Below are 20,447 nucleotides of genomic sequence, written 5' to 3' on the forward strand. Positions count from 1 at the left end.
GCACGCGGTTTCATCGGCCTACGACAATGTGTACTCAAGTTATATGACATCATATTGAACCCGAATATCAACTTCTATGGTTGAGTTTATCGTGAACTGGGGTCGCGAAGAAAACGATGTTGCATCAGTTTCATTGGTTATTCGACGTGTTGAAACCGAATATGATGCCAGATTTTGTCTAGGTGCCGCCAAAAAAAGCGATTCCCACGATGTCGTAAAAACGCATATGTATAATCGACTTTTTCTCGCAGACAAATCGTTTACACGCAAACTTCGCGCATTGTACTAGTGTAGTTCGACGAGACAAAGCTATTGCATGCGGTTTCATCGGCCTACGACAATGTGTACTCAAGTTATATGACATCATATTGAACCCGAATATCAACTTCTATGGTTGAGTTTATCGTGAACTGGGGTCGCGAAGAAAACGATGTTGCATCAGTTTCATTGGTTATTCGACGTGTTGAAACCGAATATGATGCCAGATTTTGTCTAGGTGCCGCCAAAAAAAGCGATTCCCACGATGTCGTAAAAACGCATATGTATAATCGACTTTTTCTCGCAGACAAATCGTTCACACGCAAACTTCGCGCATTGTACTAGTGTAGTGCGACGAGACAAAGCTATTGCATGCGGTTTCATCGGCCTACGACAATGTGTACTCAAGTTATATGCCATCATATCGAACCCGAATATCAACTTCTATGATTGAGTTTTTCGTGAACTGTGGTCGCGAAGAAAACGATGTTGCATCGGTTTCCTTGGTTATTCGACGTGCTGAAACCGAATATAATGCCAGATTTTGTCTAGGTGCAGCCAAAAAAAATGATTCGCACGATGTCGTAAAAACGCATATGTATAATCGCCTTTTTCTCGAAGACAAATCGTTCACATGCAAACTTCGCGCATCGCACTCGTGTAGTTCGACGAGACGAAGGTATTGCACGCGGTTTCATCGGCCTACGACAATGTGTACTCAGGTTATATGCCATCATATCGAACACGAATATCAACTTCTATTATTGAGTTTTTCGTGAACTGTGGTCGCGAATAGAACGATGTTGCATCAGTTTCCTTGGTTATTCGACGTGCTGAAACCGAATATGCTGCCAGATTTTGTCTAGGTGCAGTCAAAAAAAAGTGATTCCCACGATGTCGTAAAAACGCATATGTATAATCGACTTTTTCTCGAAGACAAATCGTTCACACGCAAACTTCCCGCATTGCACTCGTGTAGTTCGACGAGACGAAGCTATTGCACGCGGTTTCATCGGCCTACGACAATGTGTACTCAAGTTATATGCCATCATGTCGAATACGAATATCAACTTCTAGATTGAGTTTTTCGTGAGCTGTGGTCGCGAAGAAAACGATGTTGCATCAGTTTCCTTGGTTATTCGACGTGCTGAAACCGAATATAATGCCAGATTTTGTCTAGGTGCAGCCAAAAAAAATGATTCGCACGATGTCGTAAAAACGCATATGTATAATCGACTTTTTCTCGAAGACACATCGTTCACACGCAAACTTCGCGCATTGCACTCATGTAGTTCGACGAGACGAAGCTATTGCACGCGGTTTCATCGGCCTACGACAATGTGTACTCAGGGTATATGCCATCATATCGAACACGAATATCAACTTCTATTATTGAGTTTTTCGTGAGCTGTGGTCGCGAAGAAAACGATGTTGCATCAGTTTCCTCGGTTATTCGACGTGCTGAAACCGAATATGATGCCAGATTTTGTCTAGGTGCAGCCAAAAAAAGCGATTCCCACGATGTCGTAAAAACGCACATGTATAATCGACTTTTTCTCGAAGACAAATCGTTCACACGCAAACTTCGTGCATTGTACTCGTGTAGTTCGATGAGACGAACTATTGCACGCGGTTTCATCGGCCTACGACAATGTGTACTCAAGTTATATGACATCATATTGAACCCGAATATCAACTTCTATGGTTGAGTTTATCGTGAACTGGGGTCGCGAAGAAAACGATGTTGCATCAGTTTCATTGGTTATTCGACGTGTTGAAACCGAATATCATGCCAGATTTTGTCTAGGTGCCGCCAAAAAAAGCGATTCCCACGATGTCGTAAAAACGCATATGTATAATCGACTTTTTCTCGCAGACAAATCGTTCACACGCAAACTTCGCGCATTGTACTAGTGTAGTGCGACGAGACAAAGCTATTGCATGCGGTTTCATCGGCCTACGACAATGTGTACTCAAGTTATATGCCATCATATCGAACCCGAATATCAACTTCTATGATTGAGTTTTTCGTGAACTGTGGTCGCGAAGAAAACGATGTTGCATCGGTTTCCTTGGTTATTCGACGTGCTGAAACCGAATATAATGCCAGATTTTGTCTAGGTGCAGCCAAAAAAAATGATTCGCACGATGTCGTAAAAACGCATATGTATAATCGCCTTTTTCTCGAAGACAAATCGTTCACATGCAAACTTCGCGCATCGCACTCGTGTAGTTCGACGAGACGAAGGTATTGCACGCGGTTTCATCGGCCTACGACAATGTGTACTCAGGTTATATGCCATCATATCGAACACGAATATCAACTTCTATTATTGAGTTTTTCGTGAACTGTGGTCGCGAATAGAACGATGTTGCATCAGTTTCCTTGGTTATTCGACGTGCTGAAACCGAATATGATGCCAGATTTTGTCTAGGTGCAGTCAAAAAAAAGTGATTCCCACGATGTCGTAAAAACGCATATGTATAATCGACTTTTTCTCGAAGACAAATCGTTCACACGCAAACTTCGCGCATTGCACTCGTGTAGTTCGACGAGACGAAGCTATTGCACGCGGTTTCATCGGCCTACGACAATGTGTACTCAAGTTATATGCCATCATGTCGAATACGAATATCAACTTCTATGATTGAGTTTTTCGTGAGCTGTGGTCGCGAAGAAAACGATGTTGCATCAGTTTTCTTGGTTATTCGACGTGCTGAAACCGAATATTACGCCAGATTTTCTCTAGGTGCAGCCAAAAAAAAGTGATTCCCACGATGTCGTAAAAACGCATATGTATAATCGACTTTTTCTCGAAGACAAATCCTTCACACGCAAACTTCGCGCATTGCACTCGTGTAGTTCGACGAGACGAAGCTATTGCACGCGGTTTCATCGGCCTAGGACAATGTGTACTCAAGTTATATGCCATCACATCGAACACGAATATCAACTTCTATGATTGAGTTTTTCGTGAACTGTGGTCGCGAAGAAAACGATGTTGCATCGGTTTTCTTGGTTATTCGACGTGCTGAAACCGAATATAATGCCAGATTTTGTCTAGGTGCAGCCAAAAAAAATGATTCGCACGATGTCGTAAAAACGCATATGTATAATCGCGTTTTTCTCGAAGACAAATCGTTCACATGCAAACGTCGCGCATCGCACTCGTGTAGTTCGACGAGACGAAGCTATTGCACGCGGTTTCATCGGCCTACGACAATGTGTACTCAGGTTATATGCCATCATATCGAACACGAATATCAACTTCTATTATTGAGTTTTTCGTGAACTGTGGTCGCCAAGAAAACGATGTTGCATCAGTTTCCTTGGTTAACGACGTGCTGAAACCGAATATGATGCCAGATTTTGTCTAGGTGCAGCCAAAAAAAAGTGATTCCCACGATGTCGTAAAAACGCATATGTATAATCGACTTTTTCTCGAAGACACATCGTTCACACGCAAACTTCGCGCATTGCACTCGTGTAGTTCGACGAGACGAAGCTATTGCACGCGGTTTCATCGGCCTACGACAATGTGTACTCAGGGTATATGCCATCATATCGAACACGAATATCAACTTCTATTATTGAGTTTTTCGTGAGCTGTGGTCGCGAAGAAAACGATGTTGCATCAGTTTCCTCGGTTATTCGACGTGCTGAAACCGAATATGATGCCAGATTTTGTCTAGGTGCAGCCAAAAACAGCGATTCCCACGATGTCGTAAAAACGCATATGTATAACCGACTTTTTCTCGAAGACAAATCGTCCACACGCAAACTTCGTGCATTGTACTCGTGTAGTTCGATGAGACGAACTATTGCACGCGGTTTCATCGGCCTACGACAATGTGTACTCAAGTTATATGACATCATATTGAATCCGAATATCAACTTCTATGGTTGAGTTTATCGTGAACTGGGGTCGCGAAGAAAACGATGTTGCATCAGTTTCATTGGTTATTCGACGTGTTGAAACCGAATATGATGCCAGATTTTGTCTAGGTGCCGCCAAAAAAAGCGATTCCCACGATGTCGTAAAAACGCATATGTATAATCGACTTTTTCTCGCAGACAAATCGTTCACACGCAAACTTCGCGCATTGTACTAGTGTAGTGCGACGAGACAAAGCTATTGCATGCGGTTTCATCGGCCTACGACAATGTGTACTCAAGTTATATGCCATCATATCGAACCCGAATATCAACTTCTATGATTGAGTTTTTCGTGAACTGTGGTCGCGAAGAAAACGATGTTGCATCGGTTTCCTTGGTTATTCGACGTGCTGAAACCGAATATAATGCCAGATTTTGTCTAGGTGCAGCCAAAAAAAATGATTCGCACGATGTCGTAAAAACGCATATGTATAATCGCCTTTTTCTCGAAGACAAATCGTTCACATGCAAACTTCGCGCATCGCACTCGTGTAGTTCGACGAGACGAAGGTATTGCACGCGGTTTCATCGGCCTACGACAATGTGTACTCAGGTTATATGCCATCATATCGAACACGAATATCAACTTCTATTATTGAGTTTTTCGTGAACTGTGGTCGCGAATAGAACGATGTTGCATCAGTTTCCTTGGTTATTCGACGTGCTGAAACCGAATATGATGCCAGATTTTGTCTAGGTGCAGTCAAAAAAAAGTGATTCCCACGATGTCGTAAAAACGCATATGTATAATCGACTTTTTCTCGAAGACAAATCGTTCACACGCAAACTTCGCGCATTGCACTCGTGTAGTTCGACGAGACGAAGCTATTGCACGCGGTTTCATCGGCCTACGACAATGTGTACTCAAGTTATATGCCATCATGTCGAATACGAATATCAACTTCTATGATTGAGTTTTTCGTGAGCTGTGGTCGCGAAGAAAACGATGTTGCATCAGTTTCCTTGGTTATTCGACGTGCTGAAACCGAATATAATGCCAGATTTTGTCTAGGTGCAGCCAAAAAAAATGATTCGCACGATGTCGTAAAAACGCATATGTATAATCGCGTTTTTCTCGAAGACAAATCGTTCACATGCAAACGTCGCGCATCGCACTCGTGTAGTTCGACGAGACGAAGCTATTGCACGCGGTTTCATCGGCCTACGACAATGTGTACTCAGGTTATATGCCATCATATCGAACACGAATATCAACTTCTATTATTGAGTTTTTCGTGAACTGTGGTCGCCAAGAAAACGATGTTGCATCAGTTTCCTTGGTTATCGACGTGCTGAAACCGAATATGATGCCAGATTTTGTCTAGGTGCAGCCAAAAAAAAGTGATTCCCACGATGTCGTAAAAACGCATATGTATAATCGACTTTTTCTCGAAGACACATCGTTCACACGCAAACTTCGCGCATTGCACTCGTGTAGTTCGACGAGACGAAGCTATTGCACGCGGTTTCATCGGCCTACGACAATGTGTACTCAGGGTATATGCCATCATATCGAACACGAATATCAACTTCTATTATTGAGTTTTTCGTGAGCTGTGGTCGCGAAGAAAACGATGTTGCATCAGTTTCCTCGGTTATTCGACGTGCTGAAACCGAATATGATGCCAGATTTTGTCTAGGTGCAGCCAAAAAAAGCGATTCCCACGATGTCGTAAAAACGCACATGTATAATCGACTTTTTCTCGAAGCCAAATCGTTCACACGCAAACTTCGTGCATTGTACTCGTGTAGTTCGATGAGACGAACTATTGCACGCGGTTTCATCGGCCCACGACAATGTGTACTCAAGTTATATGACATCATATTGAACCCGAATATCAACTTCTATGGTTGAGTTTATCGTGAACTGGGGTCGCGAAGAAAACGATGTTGCATCAGTTTCATTGGTTATTCGACGTGTTGAAACCGAACATGATGCCAGATTTTGTCTAGGTGCCGCCAAAAAAAGCGATTCCCACGATGTCGTAAAAACGCATATGTATAATCGCCTTTTTCTCGAAGACAAATCGTTCACATGCAAACTTCGCGCATCGCACTCGTGTAGTTCGACGAGACGAAGGTATTGCACGCGGTTTCATCGGCCTACGACAATGTGTACTCAGGTTATATGCCATCATATCGAACACGAATATCAACTTCTATTATTGAGTTTTTCGTGAACTGTGGTCGCGAATAGAACGATGTTGCATCAGTTTCCTTGGTTATTCGACGTGCTGAAACCGAATATGATGCCAGATTTTGTCTAGGTGCAGTCAAAAAAAAGTGATTCCCACGATGTCGTAAAAACGCATATGTATAATCGACTTTTTCTCGAAGGCAAATCGTTCACACGCAAACTTCGCGCATTGCACTCGTGTAGTTCGACGAGACGAAGCTATTGCACGCGGTTTCATCGGCCTACGACAATGTGTACTCAAGTTATATGCCATCATATCGAACCCGAATATCAACTTCTATGATTGAGTTTTTCGTGAACTGTGGTCGCGAAGAAAACGATGTTGCATCGGTTTCCTTGGTTATTCGACGTGCTGAAACCGAATATAATGCCAGATTTTGTCTAGGTGCAGCCAAAAAAAATGATTCGCACGATGTCGTAAAAACGCATATGTATAATCGCGTTTTTCTCGAAGACAAATCGTTCACATGCAAACGTCGCGCATCGCACTCGTGTAGTTCGACGAGACGAAGCTATTGCACGCGGTTTCATCGGCCTACGACAATGTGTACTCAGGTTATATGCCATCATATCGAACACGAATATCAACTTCTATTATTGAGTTTTTCGTGAACTGTGGTCGCCAAGAAAACGATGTTGCATCAGTTTCCTTGGTTATCGACGTGCTGAAACCGAATATGATGCCAGATTTTGTCTAGGTGCAGCCAAAAAAAAGTGATTCCCACGATGTCGTAAAAACGCATATGTATAATCGACTTTTTCTCGAAGACACATCGTTCACACGCAAACTTCGCGCATTGCACTCGTGTAGTTCGACGAGACGAAGCTATTGCACGCGGTTTCATCGGCCTACGACAATGTGTACTCAGGGTATATGCCATCATATCGAACACGAATATCAACTTCTATTATTGAGTTTTTCGTGAGCTGTGGTCGCGAAGAAAACGATGTTGCATCAGTTTCCTCGGTTATTCGACGTGCTGAAACCGAATATGATGCCAGATTTTGTCTAGGTGCAGCCAAAAAAAGCGATTCCCACGATGTCGTAAAAACGCACATGTATAATCGACTTTTTCTCGAAGCCAAATCGTTCACACGCAAACTTCGTGCATTGTACTCGTGTAGTTCGATGAGACGAACTATTGCACGCGGTTTCATCGGCCTACGACAATGTGTACTCAAGTTATATGACATCATATTGAACCCGAATATCAACTTCTATGGTTGAGTTTATCGTGAACTGGGGTCGCGAAGAAAACGATGTTGCATCAGTTTCATTGGTTATTCGACGTGTTGAAACCGAATATGATGCCAGATTTTGTCTAGGTGCCGCCAAAAAAAGCGATTCCCACGATGTCGTAAAAACGCATATGTATAATCGCCTTTTTCTCGAAGACAAATCGTTCACATGCAAACTTCGCGCATCGCACTCGTGTAGTTCGACGAGACGAAGGTATTGCACGCGGTTTCATCGGCCTACGACAATGTGTACTCAGGTTATATGCCATCATATCGAACACGAATATCAACTTCTATTATTGAGTTTTTCGTGAACTGTGGTCGCGAATAGAACGATGTTGCATCAGTTTCCTTGGTTATTCGACGTGCTGAAACCGAATATGATGCCAGATTTTGTCTAGGTGCAGTCAAAAAAAAGTGATTCCCACGATGTCGTAAAAACGCATATGTATAATCGACTTTTTCTCGAAGACAAATCGTTCACACGCAAACTTCGCGCATTGCACTCGTGTAGTTCGACGAGACGAAGCTATTGCACGCGGTTTCATCGGCCTACGACAATGTGTACTCAAGTTATATGCCATCATATCGAACCCGAATATCAACTTCTATGATTGAGTTTTTCGTGAACTGTGGTCGCGAAGAAAACGATGTTGCATCGGTTTCCTTGGTTATTCGACGTGCTGAAACCGAATATAATGCCAGATTTTGTCTAGGTGCAGCCAAAAAAAATGATTCGCACGATGTCGTAAAAACGCATATGTATAATCGCCTTTTTCTCGAAGACAAATCGTTCACATGCAAACTTCGCGCATCGCACTCGTGTAGTTCGACGAGACGAAGGTATTGCACGCGGTTTCATCGGCCTACGACAATGTGTACTCAGGTTATATGCCATCATATCGAACACGAATATCAACTTCTATTATTGAGTTTTTCGTGAACTGTGGTCGCGAATAGAACGATGTTGCATCAGTTTCCTTGGTTATTCGACGTGCTGAAACCGAATATGATGCCAGATTTTGTCTAGGTGCAGTCAAAAAAAAGTGATTCCCACGATGTCGTAAAAACGCATATGTATAATCGACTTTTTCTCGAAGACAAATCGTTCACACGCAAACTTCGCGCATTGCACTCGTGTAGTTCGACGAGACGAAGTTATTGCACGCGGTTTCATCGGCCTACGACAATGTGTACTCAAGTTATATGCCATCATGTCGAATACGAATATCAACTTCTATGATTGAGTTTTTCGTGAGCTGTGGTCGCGAAGAAAACGATGTTGCATCAGTTTCCTTGGTTATTCGACGTGCTGAAACCGAATATAATGCCAGATTTTGTCTAGGTGCAGCCAAAAAAAATGATTCGCACGATGTCGTAAAAACGCATATGTATAATCGCGTTTTTCTCGAAGACAAATCGTTCACATGCAAACGTCGCGCATCGCACTCGTGTAGTTCGACGAGACGAAGCTATTGCACGCGGTTTCATCGGCCTACGACAATGTGTACTCAGGTTATGTGCCATCATATCGAACACGAATATCAACTTCTATTATTGAGTTTTTCGTGAACTGTGGTCGCCAAGAAAACGATGTTGCATCAGTTTCCTTGGTTATCGACGTGCTGAAACCGAATATGATGCCAGATTTTGTCTAGGTGCAGCCAAAAAAAAGTGATTCCCACGATGTCGTAAAAACGCATATGTATAATCGACTTTTTCTCGAAGACACATCGTTCACACGCAAACTTCGCGCATTGCACTCGTGTAGTTCGATGAGACGAACTATTGCACGCGGTTTCATCGGCCTACGACAATGTGTACTCAGGGTATATGCCATCATATCGAACACGAATATCAACTTCTATTATTGAGTTTTTCGTGAGCTGTGGTCGCGAAGAAAACGATGTTGCATCAGTTTCCTCGGTTATTCGACGTGCTGAAACCGAATATGATGCCAGATTTTGTCTAGGTGCAGCCAAAAAAAGCGATTCCCACGATGTCGTAAAAACGCACATGTATAATCGACTTTTTCTCGAAGCCAAATCGTTCACACGCAAACTTCGTGCATTGTACTCGTGTAGTTCGATGAGACGAACTATTGCACGCGGTTTCATCGGCCTACGACAATGTGTACTCAAGTTATATGACATCATATTGAACCCGAATATCAACTTCTATGGTTGAGTTTATCGTGAACTGGGGTCGCGAAGAAAACGATGTTGCATCAGTTTCATTGGTTATTCGACGTGTTGAAACCGAATATGATGCCAGATTTTGTCTAGGTGCCGCCAAAAAAAGCGATTCCCACGATGTCGTAAAAACGCATATGTATAATCGACTTTTTCTCGCAGACAAATCGTTTACACGCAAACTTCGCGCATTGTACTAGTGTAGTTCGACGAGACAAAGCTATTGCATGCGGTTTCATCGGCCTACGACAATGTGTACTCAAGTTATATGACATCATATTGAACCCGAATATCAACTTCTATGGTTGAGTTTATCGTGAACTGGGGTCGCGAAGAAAACGATGTTGCATCAGTTTCATTGGTTATTCGACGTGTTGAAACCGAATATGATGCCAGATTTTGTCTAGGTGCCGCCAAAAAAAGCGATTCCCACGATGTCGTAAAAACGCATATGTATAATCGACTTTTTCTCGCAGACAAATCGTTCACACGCAAACTTCGCGCATTGTACTAGTGTAGTGCGACGAGACAAAGCTATTGCATGCGGTTTCATCGGCCTACGACAATGTGTACTCAAGTTATATGCCATCATATCGAACCCGAATATCAACTTCTATGATTGAGTTTTTCGTGAACTGTGGTCGCGAAGAAAACGATGATGCATCGGTTTCCTTGGTTATTCGACGTGCTGAAACCGAATATAAAGCCAGATTTTGTCTAGGTGCAGCCAAAAAAAATGATTCGCACGATGTCGTAAAAACGCATATGTATAATCGCCTTTTTCTCGAAGACAAATCGTTCACATGCAAACTTCGCGCATCGCACTCGTGTAGTTCGACGAGACGAAGGTATTGCACGCGGTTTCATCGGCCTACGACAATGTGTACTCAGGTTATATGCCATCATATCGAACACGAATATCAACTTCTATTATTGAGTTTTTCGTGAACTGTGGTCGCGAATAGAACGATGTTGCATCAGTTTCCTTGGTTATTCGACGTGCTGAAACCGAATATGATGCCAGATTTTGTCTAGGTGCAGTCAAAAAAAAGTGATTCCCACGATGTCGTAAAAACGCATATGTATAATCGACTTTTTCTCGAAGACAAATCGTTCACACGCAAACTTCCCGCATTGCACTCGTGTAGTTCGACGAGACGAAGCTATTGCACGCGGTTTCATCGGCCTACGACAATGTGTACTCAAGTTATATGCCATCATGTCGAATACGAATATCAACTTCTAGATTGAGTTTTTCGTGAGCTGTGGTCGCGAAGAAAACGATGTTGCATCAGTTTCCTTGGTTATTCGACGTGCTGAAACCGAATATAATGCCAGATTTTGTCTAGGTGCAGCCAAAAAAAATGATTCGCACGATGTCGTAAAAACGCATATGTATAATCGACTTTTTCTCGAAGACACATCGTTCACACGCAAACTTCGCGCATTGCACTCGTGTAGTTCGACGAGACGAAGCTATTGCACGCGGTTTCATCGGCCTACGACAATGTGTACTCAGGGTATATGCCATCATATCGAACACGAATATCAACTTCTATTATTGAGTTTTTCGTGAGCTGTGGTCGCGAAGAAAACGATGTTGCATCAGTTTCCTTGGTTATTCGACGTGCTGAAACCGAATATAATGCCAGATTTTGTCTAGGTGCAGCCAAAAAAAATGATTCGCACGATGTCGTAAAAACGCATATGTATAATCGACTTTTTCTCGAAGACACATCGTTCACACGCAAACTTCGCGCATTGCACTCGTGTAGTTCGACGAGACGAAGCTATTGCACGCGGTTTCATCGGCCTACGACAATGTGTACTCAGGGTATATGCCATCATATCGAACACGAATATCAACTTCTATTATTGAGTTTTTCGTGAGCTGTGGTCGCGAAGAAAACGATGTTGCATCAGTTTCCTCGGTTATTCGACGTGCTGAAACCGAATATGATGCCAGATTTTGTCTAGGTGCAGTCAAAAAAAGCGATTCCCACGATGTCGTAAAAACGCACATGTATAATCGACTTTTTCTCGAAGACAAATCGTTCACACGCAAACTTCGTGCATTGTACTCGTGTAGTTCGACGAGACAAAGCTATTGCATGCGGTTTCATCGGCCTACGACAATGTGTACTCAAGTTATATGCCATCATATCGAACCCGAATATCAACTTCTATGATTGAGTTTTTCGTGAACTGTGGTCGCGAAGAAAACGATGTTGCATCGGTTTCCTTGGTTATTCGACGTGCTGAAACCGAATATAATGCCAGATTTTGTTTAGGTGCAGCCAAAAAAAATGATTCGCACGATGTCGTAAAAACGCATATGTATAATCGCCTTTTTCTCGAAGACAAATCGTTCACATGCAAACTTCGCGCATCGCACTCGTGTAGTTCGACGAGACGAAGGTATTGCACGCGGTTTCATCGGCCTACGACAATGTGTACTCAGGTTATATGCCATCATATCGAACACGAATATCAACTTCTATTATTGAGTTTTTCGTGAACTGTGGTCGCGAATAGAACGATGTTGCATCAGTTTCCTTGGTTATTCGACGTGCTGAAACCGAATATGATGCCAGATTTTGTCTAGGTGCAGTCAAAAAAAAGTGATTCCCACGATGTCGTAAAAACGCATATGTATAATCGACTTTTTCTCAAAGACAAATCGTTCACACGCAAACTTCGCGCATTGCACTCGTGTAGTTCGACGAGACGAAGCTATTGCACGCGGTTTCATCGGCCTACGACAATGTGTACTCAAGTTATATGCCATCATGTCGAATATGAATATCAACTTCTATGATTGAGTTTTTCGTGAGCTGTGGTCGCGAAGAAAACGATGTTGCATCAGTTTCCTTGGTTATTCGACGTGCTGAAACCGAATATGACGCCAGATTTTGTCTAGGTGCAGCCAAAAAAAAGCGATTCCCACGATGTCGTAAAAACGCATATCTATAATCGACGTTTTCTCGAAGACAAATCGTTCACACGCAAACTTCGCGCATTGTACTCGTGTAGTTCGACGAGACGAAGCTATTGCACGCGGTTTCATCGGCCTACGACAATGTGTACTCAAGTTATATGATATCATATTGAACCCGAATATCAACTTCTATGATTGAGTTTTTCGTGAACTGTGGTCGCGAAGAAAACGATGTTGCATCAGTTTCCTTGGTTATTCGACGTATTGAAACCGAATATGATGCCAGATTTTGTCTAGGTGCAGCCAAAAAAAAGCGATTCCCACGATGTCGTAAAAACGCATATGTATAATCGACTTTTTCTCGAAGACAAATCGTTCACACGCAAACTTCGCGCATTGTACTCGTGTAGTTCGACGAGACGAAGCTATTGCATGCGGTTTCATCGGCCTACGACAATGTGTACTCAAGTTGTATGCCATCATATCGAACCCGAATATCAACTTCTATGATTGAGTTTTTCGTGAGCTGTGGTCGCGAAGAAAACGATGTTGCATCAGTTTCCTCGGTTATTCGACGTGCTGAAACCGAATATGATGCCAGATTTTGTCTAGGTGCCGCCAAAAAAAGCGATTCCCACGATGTCGTAAAAACGCATATGTATAATCGACTTTTTCTCGAAGACAAATCGTTCACATGCAAACTTCGCGCATCGCACTCGTGTAGTTCGACGAGACGAAGCTATTGCACGTGGTTTCATCGGCCTACCACAATGTGTACTCAGGTTATATGCCATCATATCGAACACGAATATCAACTTCTATTATTGAGTTTTTCGTGAACTGTGGTCGCGAAGAAAACGATGTTGCATCAGTTTCTTTGGTTATTCAACGTCCTGAAACCGAATATGATGCCAGATTTTGTCTAGGTGCAGCCAAAAAAAAGCGATTCGCACGATGTCGTAAAAACGCATATGTATAATCGACTTTTTCTCGAAGACAAATCGTTCACATGCAAACTTCGCGCATCGCACTCGTGTAGTTCGACGAGACGAAGCTATTGCACGCGGTTTCATCGGCCTACCACAATGTGTACTCAGGTTATATGCCATCATATCGAACACGAATATCAACTTCTATTATTGAGTTTTTCGTGAACTGTGGTCGCGAAGAAAACGATGTTGCATCAGTTTCCTTGGTTATCGACGTGCTGAAACCGAATATGATGCCAGATTTTTTCTAGGTGCAGCCAAAAAAAGTGATTCCCACGATGTCGTAAAACCGCATAGGTATAATCGACTTTTTCTCGAAGACACATCGTTCACACGCAAACTTCGCGCATTGCACTCGTGTAGTTCGACGAGACGAAGCTATTGCACGCGGTTTCATCGGCCTACGACAATGTGTACTCAGGGTATATGCCATCATATCGAACACGAATATCAACTTCTATGATTGAGTTTTTCGTGAACTGTGGTCGCGAAGAAAACGATGTTGCATCGGTTTCCTTGGTTATTCGACGTGCTGAAACCGAATATAATGCCAGATTTTGTCTAGGTGCAGCCAAAAAAAAGCGATTCCCACGATGTCGTAAAAACGCATATGTATAATCGACTTTTTCTCGACGACAAATCGTTCACACGCAAACTTCGCGCATTGTACTCGTGTAGTTCGACGTGACGAAGCTATTGCATGCGGTTTCATCGGCCTACGACAATGTGTACTCAAGTTATATGCCATCATATCGAACCCGAATATCAACTTCTATGATTGAGTTTTTCGTGAACTGTGGTCGCGAAGAAAAAGATGTTGCATCAGTTTCCTTGGTTATTCGACGTGTTGAAACCGAATATGATGCCAGATTTTGTCTAGGTGCAGCCAAAAAAAAGCGATTCCCACGATGTCGTAAAAACGCATATGTATAATCGACTTTTTCTCGAAGACAAATCGTTCACACGCAAACTTCGCGCATTGTACTCGTGTAGTTCGACGAGACGAAGCTATTGCATGCGGTTTCATCGGCCTACGACAATGTGTACTCAAGTTGTATGCCATCATATCGAACCCGAATATCAACTTCTATGATTGAGTTTTTCGTGAGCTGTGGTCGCGAAGAAAACGATGTTGCATCAGTTTCCTCGGTTATTCGACGTGCTGAAACCGAATATGATGCCAGATTTTGTCTAGGTGCCGCCAAAAAAAGCGATTCCCACGATGTCGTAAAAACGCATATGTATAATCGACTTTTTCTCGAAGACAAATCGTTCACATGCAAACTTCGCGCATCGCACTCGTGTAGTTCGACGAGACGAAGCTATTGCACGTGGTTTCATCGGCCTACCACAATGTGTACTCAAGTTATATGCCATCATATCGAACACGAATATCAACTTCTATAATTGAGTTTTTCGTGAGCTGTGGTCGCGAAGAAAACGATGTTGCATCAGTTTCCTCGGTTATTCGACGTGCTGAAACCGAATATGATGCCAGATTTTGTCTAGGTGCAGCCAAAAAAAAGCGATTCCCACGATGTCGTAAAAACGCATATGTATAATCGACTTTTTCTCGAAGACAAATCGTTCACACGCAAACTTCGCGCATTGTACTCGTGTAGTTCGACGAGACAAAGCTATTGCATGCGGTTTCATCGGCCTACGACAATGTGTACTCAAGTTATATGCCATCATATCGAACCCGAATATCAACTTCTATGATTGAGTTTTTCGTGGACTGTGGTCGCGAAGAAAACGATGTTGCATCGGTTTCCTTGGTTATTCGACGTGCTGAAACCGAATATAATGCCAGATTTTGTCTAGGTGCAGCCAAAAAAAAGCGATTCCCACGATGTCGTAAAAACGCATATGTATAATCGACTTTTTCTCGAAGACAAATCGTTCACACGCAAACTTCGCGCATTGTACTAGTGTAGTTCGACGAGACAAAGCTATTGCATGCGGTTTCATCGGCCTACGACAATGTGTACTCAAGTTATATGCCATCATATCGAACCCGAATATCAACTTCTATGATTGAGTTTTTCGTGAACTGTGGTCGCGAAGAAAACGATGTTGCATCGGTTTCCTTGGTTATTCGACGTGCTGAAACCGAATATAATGCCAGATTTTGTCTAGGTGCAGCCAAAAAAAAGCGATTCCCACGATGTCGTAAAAACGCATATGTATAATCGACTTTTTCTCGAAGACAAATCGTTCACACGCAAACTTCGCGCATTGTACTCGTGTAGTTCGACGTGACGAAGCTATTGCATGCGGTTTCATCGGCCTACGACAATGTGTACTCAAGTTATATGCCATCATATCGAACCCGAATATCAACTTCTATGATTGAGTTTTTCGTGAACTGTGGTCGCGAAGAAAACGATGTTGCATCGGTTTCCTTGGTTATTCGACGTGCTGAAACCGAATATAATGCCAGATTTTGTCTAGGTGCAGCCAAAAAAAATGATTTGCACGATGTCGTAAAAACGCATATGTATAATCGCGTTTTTCTCGAAGACAAATCGTTCACATGCAAACGTCGCGCATCGCACTCGTGTAGTTCGACGAGACGAAGCTATTGCACGCGGTTTCATCGGCCTACGACAATGTGTACTCAGGTTATATGCCATCATATCGAACACGAATATCAACTTCTATTATTGAGTTTTTCGTGAACTGTGGTCGCGAAGAAAACGATGTTGCATCAGTTTCCTTGGTTATCGACGTGCTGAAACCGAATATGATGCCAGATTTTGTCTAGGTGCAGCCAAAAAAAAGTGATTCCCACGATGTCGTAAAAACGCATAGGTATAATCGACTTTTTCTCGAAGACACATCGTTCACACGCAAACTTCGCGCATTGCACTCGTGTAGTTCGACGAGACGAAGCTATTGCACGCGGTTTCATCGGCCTACGACAATGTGTACTCAAGTTATATGCCATCATATCGAACACGAATATCAACTTCTATAATTGAGTTTTTCGTGAGCTGTGGTCGCGAAGAAAACGATGTTGCATCAGTTTCCTCGGTTATTCGACGTGCTGAAACCGAATATGATGCCAGATTTTGTCTAGGTGCAGCCAAAAAAAAGCGATTCCCACGATGTCGTAAAAACGCATATGTATAATCGACTTTTTCTCGAAGACAAATCGTTCACACGCAAACTTCGCGCATTGTACTCGTGTAGTTCGACGAGACGAAGCTATTGCATGCGGTTTCATCGGCCTACGACAATGTGTACTCAAGTTGTATGCCATCATATCGAACCCGAATATCAACTTCTATGATTGAGTTTTTCGTGAGCTGTGGTCGCGAAGAAAACGATGTTGCATCAGTTTCCTCGGTTATTCGACGTGCTGAAACCGAATATGATGCCAGATTTTGTCTAGGTGCCGCCAAAAAAAGCGATTCCCACGATGTCGTAAAAACGCATATGTATAATCGACTTTTTCTCGAAGACAAATCGTTCACATGCAAACTTCGCGCATCGCACTCGTGTAGTTCGACGAGACGAAGCTATTGCACGTGGTTTCATCGGCCTACCACAATGTGTACTCAGGTTATATGCCATCATATCGAACACGAATATCAACTTCTATTATTGAGTTTTTCGTGAACTGTGGTCGCGAAGAAAACGATGTTGCATCAGTTTCTTTGGTTATTCAACGTGCTGAAACCGAATATGATGCCAGATTTTGTCTAGGTGCAGCCAAAAAAAAGCGATTCCCACGATGTCGTAAAAACGCATATGTATAATCGACTTTTTCTCGAAGACAAATCGTTCACACGCAAACTCCGCGCATTGCACTCGTGTAGTTCGACGAGACGAAGCTATTGCACGCGGTTTCATCGGCCTACGACAATGTGTACTCAAGTTATATGCCATCATATCGAACACGAATATCAACTTCTATAATTGAGTTTTTCGTGAGCTGTGGTCGCGAAGAAAACGATGTTGCATCAGTTTCCTCGGTTATTCGACGTGCTGAAACCGAATATGATGCCAGATTTTGTCTAGGTGCAGCCAAAAAAAAGCGATTCCCACGATGTCGTAAAAACGCATATGTATAATCGACTTTTTCTCGAAGACAAATCGTTCACACGCAAACTTCGCGCATTGTACTCGTGTAGTTCGACGAGACGAAGCTGTTGCACGCGGTTTCATCGGCCTACGACAATGTGTACTCAAGTTATATGATATCATATTGAACCCGAATATCAACTTCTATGATTGAGTTTTTCGTGAACTGTGGTCGCGAAGAAAACGATGTTGCATCAGTTTCCTTGCTTATTCGACGTGTTGAAACCGAATATGATGCCAGATTTTGTCTAGGTGCAGCCAAAAAAAAGCGATTCCCACGATGTCGTAAAAACGCATATGTATAATCGACTTTTTCTCGAAGACAAATCGTTCACACGCAAACTTCGCGCATTGTACTAGTGTAGTTCGACGAGACAAAGCTATTGCATGCGGTTTCATCGGCCTACGACAATGTGTACTCAAGTTATATGCCATCATATCGAACCCGAATATCAACTTCTATGATTGAGTTTTTCGTGAACTGTGGTCGCGAAGAAAACGATGTTGCATCGGTTTCCTTGGTTATTCGACGTGCTGAAACCGAATATAATGCCAGATTTTGACTAGGTGCAGCCAAAAAAAAGCGATTCCCACGATGTCGTAAAAACGCATATGTATAATCGACTTTTTCTCGAAGACAAATCGTTCACACGCAAACTTCGCGCATTGTACTCGTGTAGTTCGACGTGACGAAGCTATTGCATGCGGTTTCATCGGCCTACGACAATGTGTACTCAAGTTATATGCCATCATATCGAACCCGAATATCAACTTCTATGATTGAGTTTTTCGTGAACTGTGGTCGCGAAGAAAACGATGTTGCATCGGTTTCCTTGGTTATTCGACGTGCTGAAACCGAATATAATGCCAGATTTTGTCTAGGTGCAGCCAAAAAAAAGCGATTCCCACGATGTCGTAAAAACGCATATGTATAATCGACTTTTTCTCGAAGACAAATCGTTCACACGCAAACTTCGCGCATTGTACTAGTGTAGTTCGACGAGACAAAGCTATTGCATGCGGTTTCATCGGCCTACGACAATGTGTACTCAAGTTATATGCCATCATATCGAACCCGAATATCAACTTCTATGATTGAGTTTTTCGTGAACTGTGGTCGCGAAGAAAACGATGTTGCATCGGTTTCCTTGGTTATTCGACGTGCTGAAACCGAATATAATGCCAGATTTTGTCTAGGTGCAGCCAAAAAAAATGATTTGCACGATGTCGTAAAAACGCATATGTATAATTGCGTTTTTCTCGAAGACAAATCGTTCACATGCAAACGTCGCGCATCGCACTCGTGTAGTTCGACGAGACGAAGCTATTGCACGCGGTTTCATCGGCCTACGACAATGTGTACTCAGGTTATATGCCATCATATCGAACACGAATATCAACTTCTATTATTGAGTTTTTCGTGAACTGTGGTCGCGAAGAAAACGATGTTGCATCAGTTTCCTTGGTTATCGACGTGCTGAAACCGAATATGATGCCAGATTTTTTCTAGGTGCAGCCAAAAAAAGTGATTCCCACGTTGTCGTAAAACCGCATAGGTATAATCGACTTTTTCTCGAAGACACATCGTTCACACGCAAACTTCGCGCATTGCACTCGTGTAGTTCGACGAGACGAAGCTATTGCACGCGGTTTCATCGGCCTACGACAATGTGTACTCAGGGTATATGCCATCATATCGAACACGAATATCAACTTCTATGATTGAGTTTTTCGTGAACTGTGGTCGCGAAGAAAACGATGTTGCATCGGTTTCCTTGGTTATTCGACGTGCTGAAACCGAATATAATGCCAGATTTTGTCTAGGTGCAGCCAAAAAAAAGCGATTCCCACGATGTCGTAAAAACGCATATGTATAATCGACTTTTTCTCGACGACAAATCGTTCACACGCAAACTTCGCGCATTGTACTCGTGTAGTTCGACGTGACGAAGCTATTGCATGCGGTTTCATCGGCCTACGACAATGTGTACTCAAGTTATATGCCATCATATCGAACCCGAATATCAACTTCTATGATTGAGTTTTTCGTGAACTGTGGTCGCGAAGAAAAAGATGTTGCATCAGTTTCCTTGGTTATTCGACGTGTTGAAACCGAATATGATGCCAGATTTTGTCTAGGTGCAGCCAAAAAAAAGCGATTCCCACGATGTCGTAAAAACGCATATGTATAATCGACTTTTTCTCGAAGACAAATCGTTCACACGCAAACTTCGCGCATTGTACTCGTGTAGTTCGACGAGACGAAGCTATTGCATGCGGTTTCATCGGCCTACGACAATGTGTACTCAAGTTGTATGCCATCATATCGAACCCGAATATCAACTTCTATGATTGAGTTTTTCGTGAGCTGTGGTCGCGAAGAAAACGATGTTGCATCAGTTTCCTCGGTTATTCGACGTGCTGAAACCGAATATGATGCCAGATTTTGTCTAGGTGCCGCCAAAAAAAGCGATTCCCACGATGTCGTAAAAACGCATATGTATAATCGACTTTTTCTCGAAGACAAATCGTTCACATGCAAACTTCGCGCATCGCACTCGTGTAGTTCGACGAGACGAAGCTATTGCACGTGGTTTCATCGGCCTAC

The sequence above is a fragment of the Diachasmimorpha longicaudata genome, unplaced genomic scaffold (assembly GCF_034640455.1).
Source record: "Diachasmimorpha longicaudata isolate KC_UGA_2023 unplaced genomic scaffold, iyDiaLong2 ctg00000057.1, whole genome shotgun sequence".
NCBI lineage: Eukaryota > Metazoa > Arthropoda > Insecta > Hymenoptera > Braconidae > Diachasmimorpha > Diachasmimorpha longicaudata.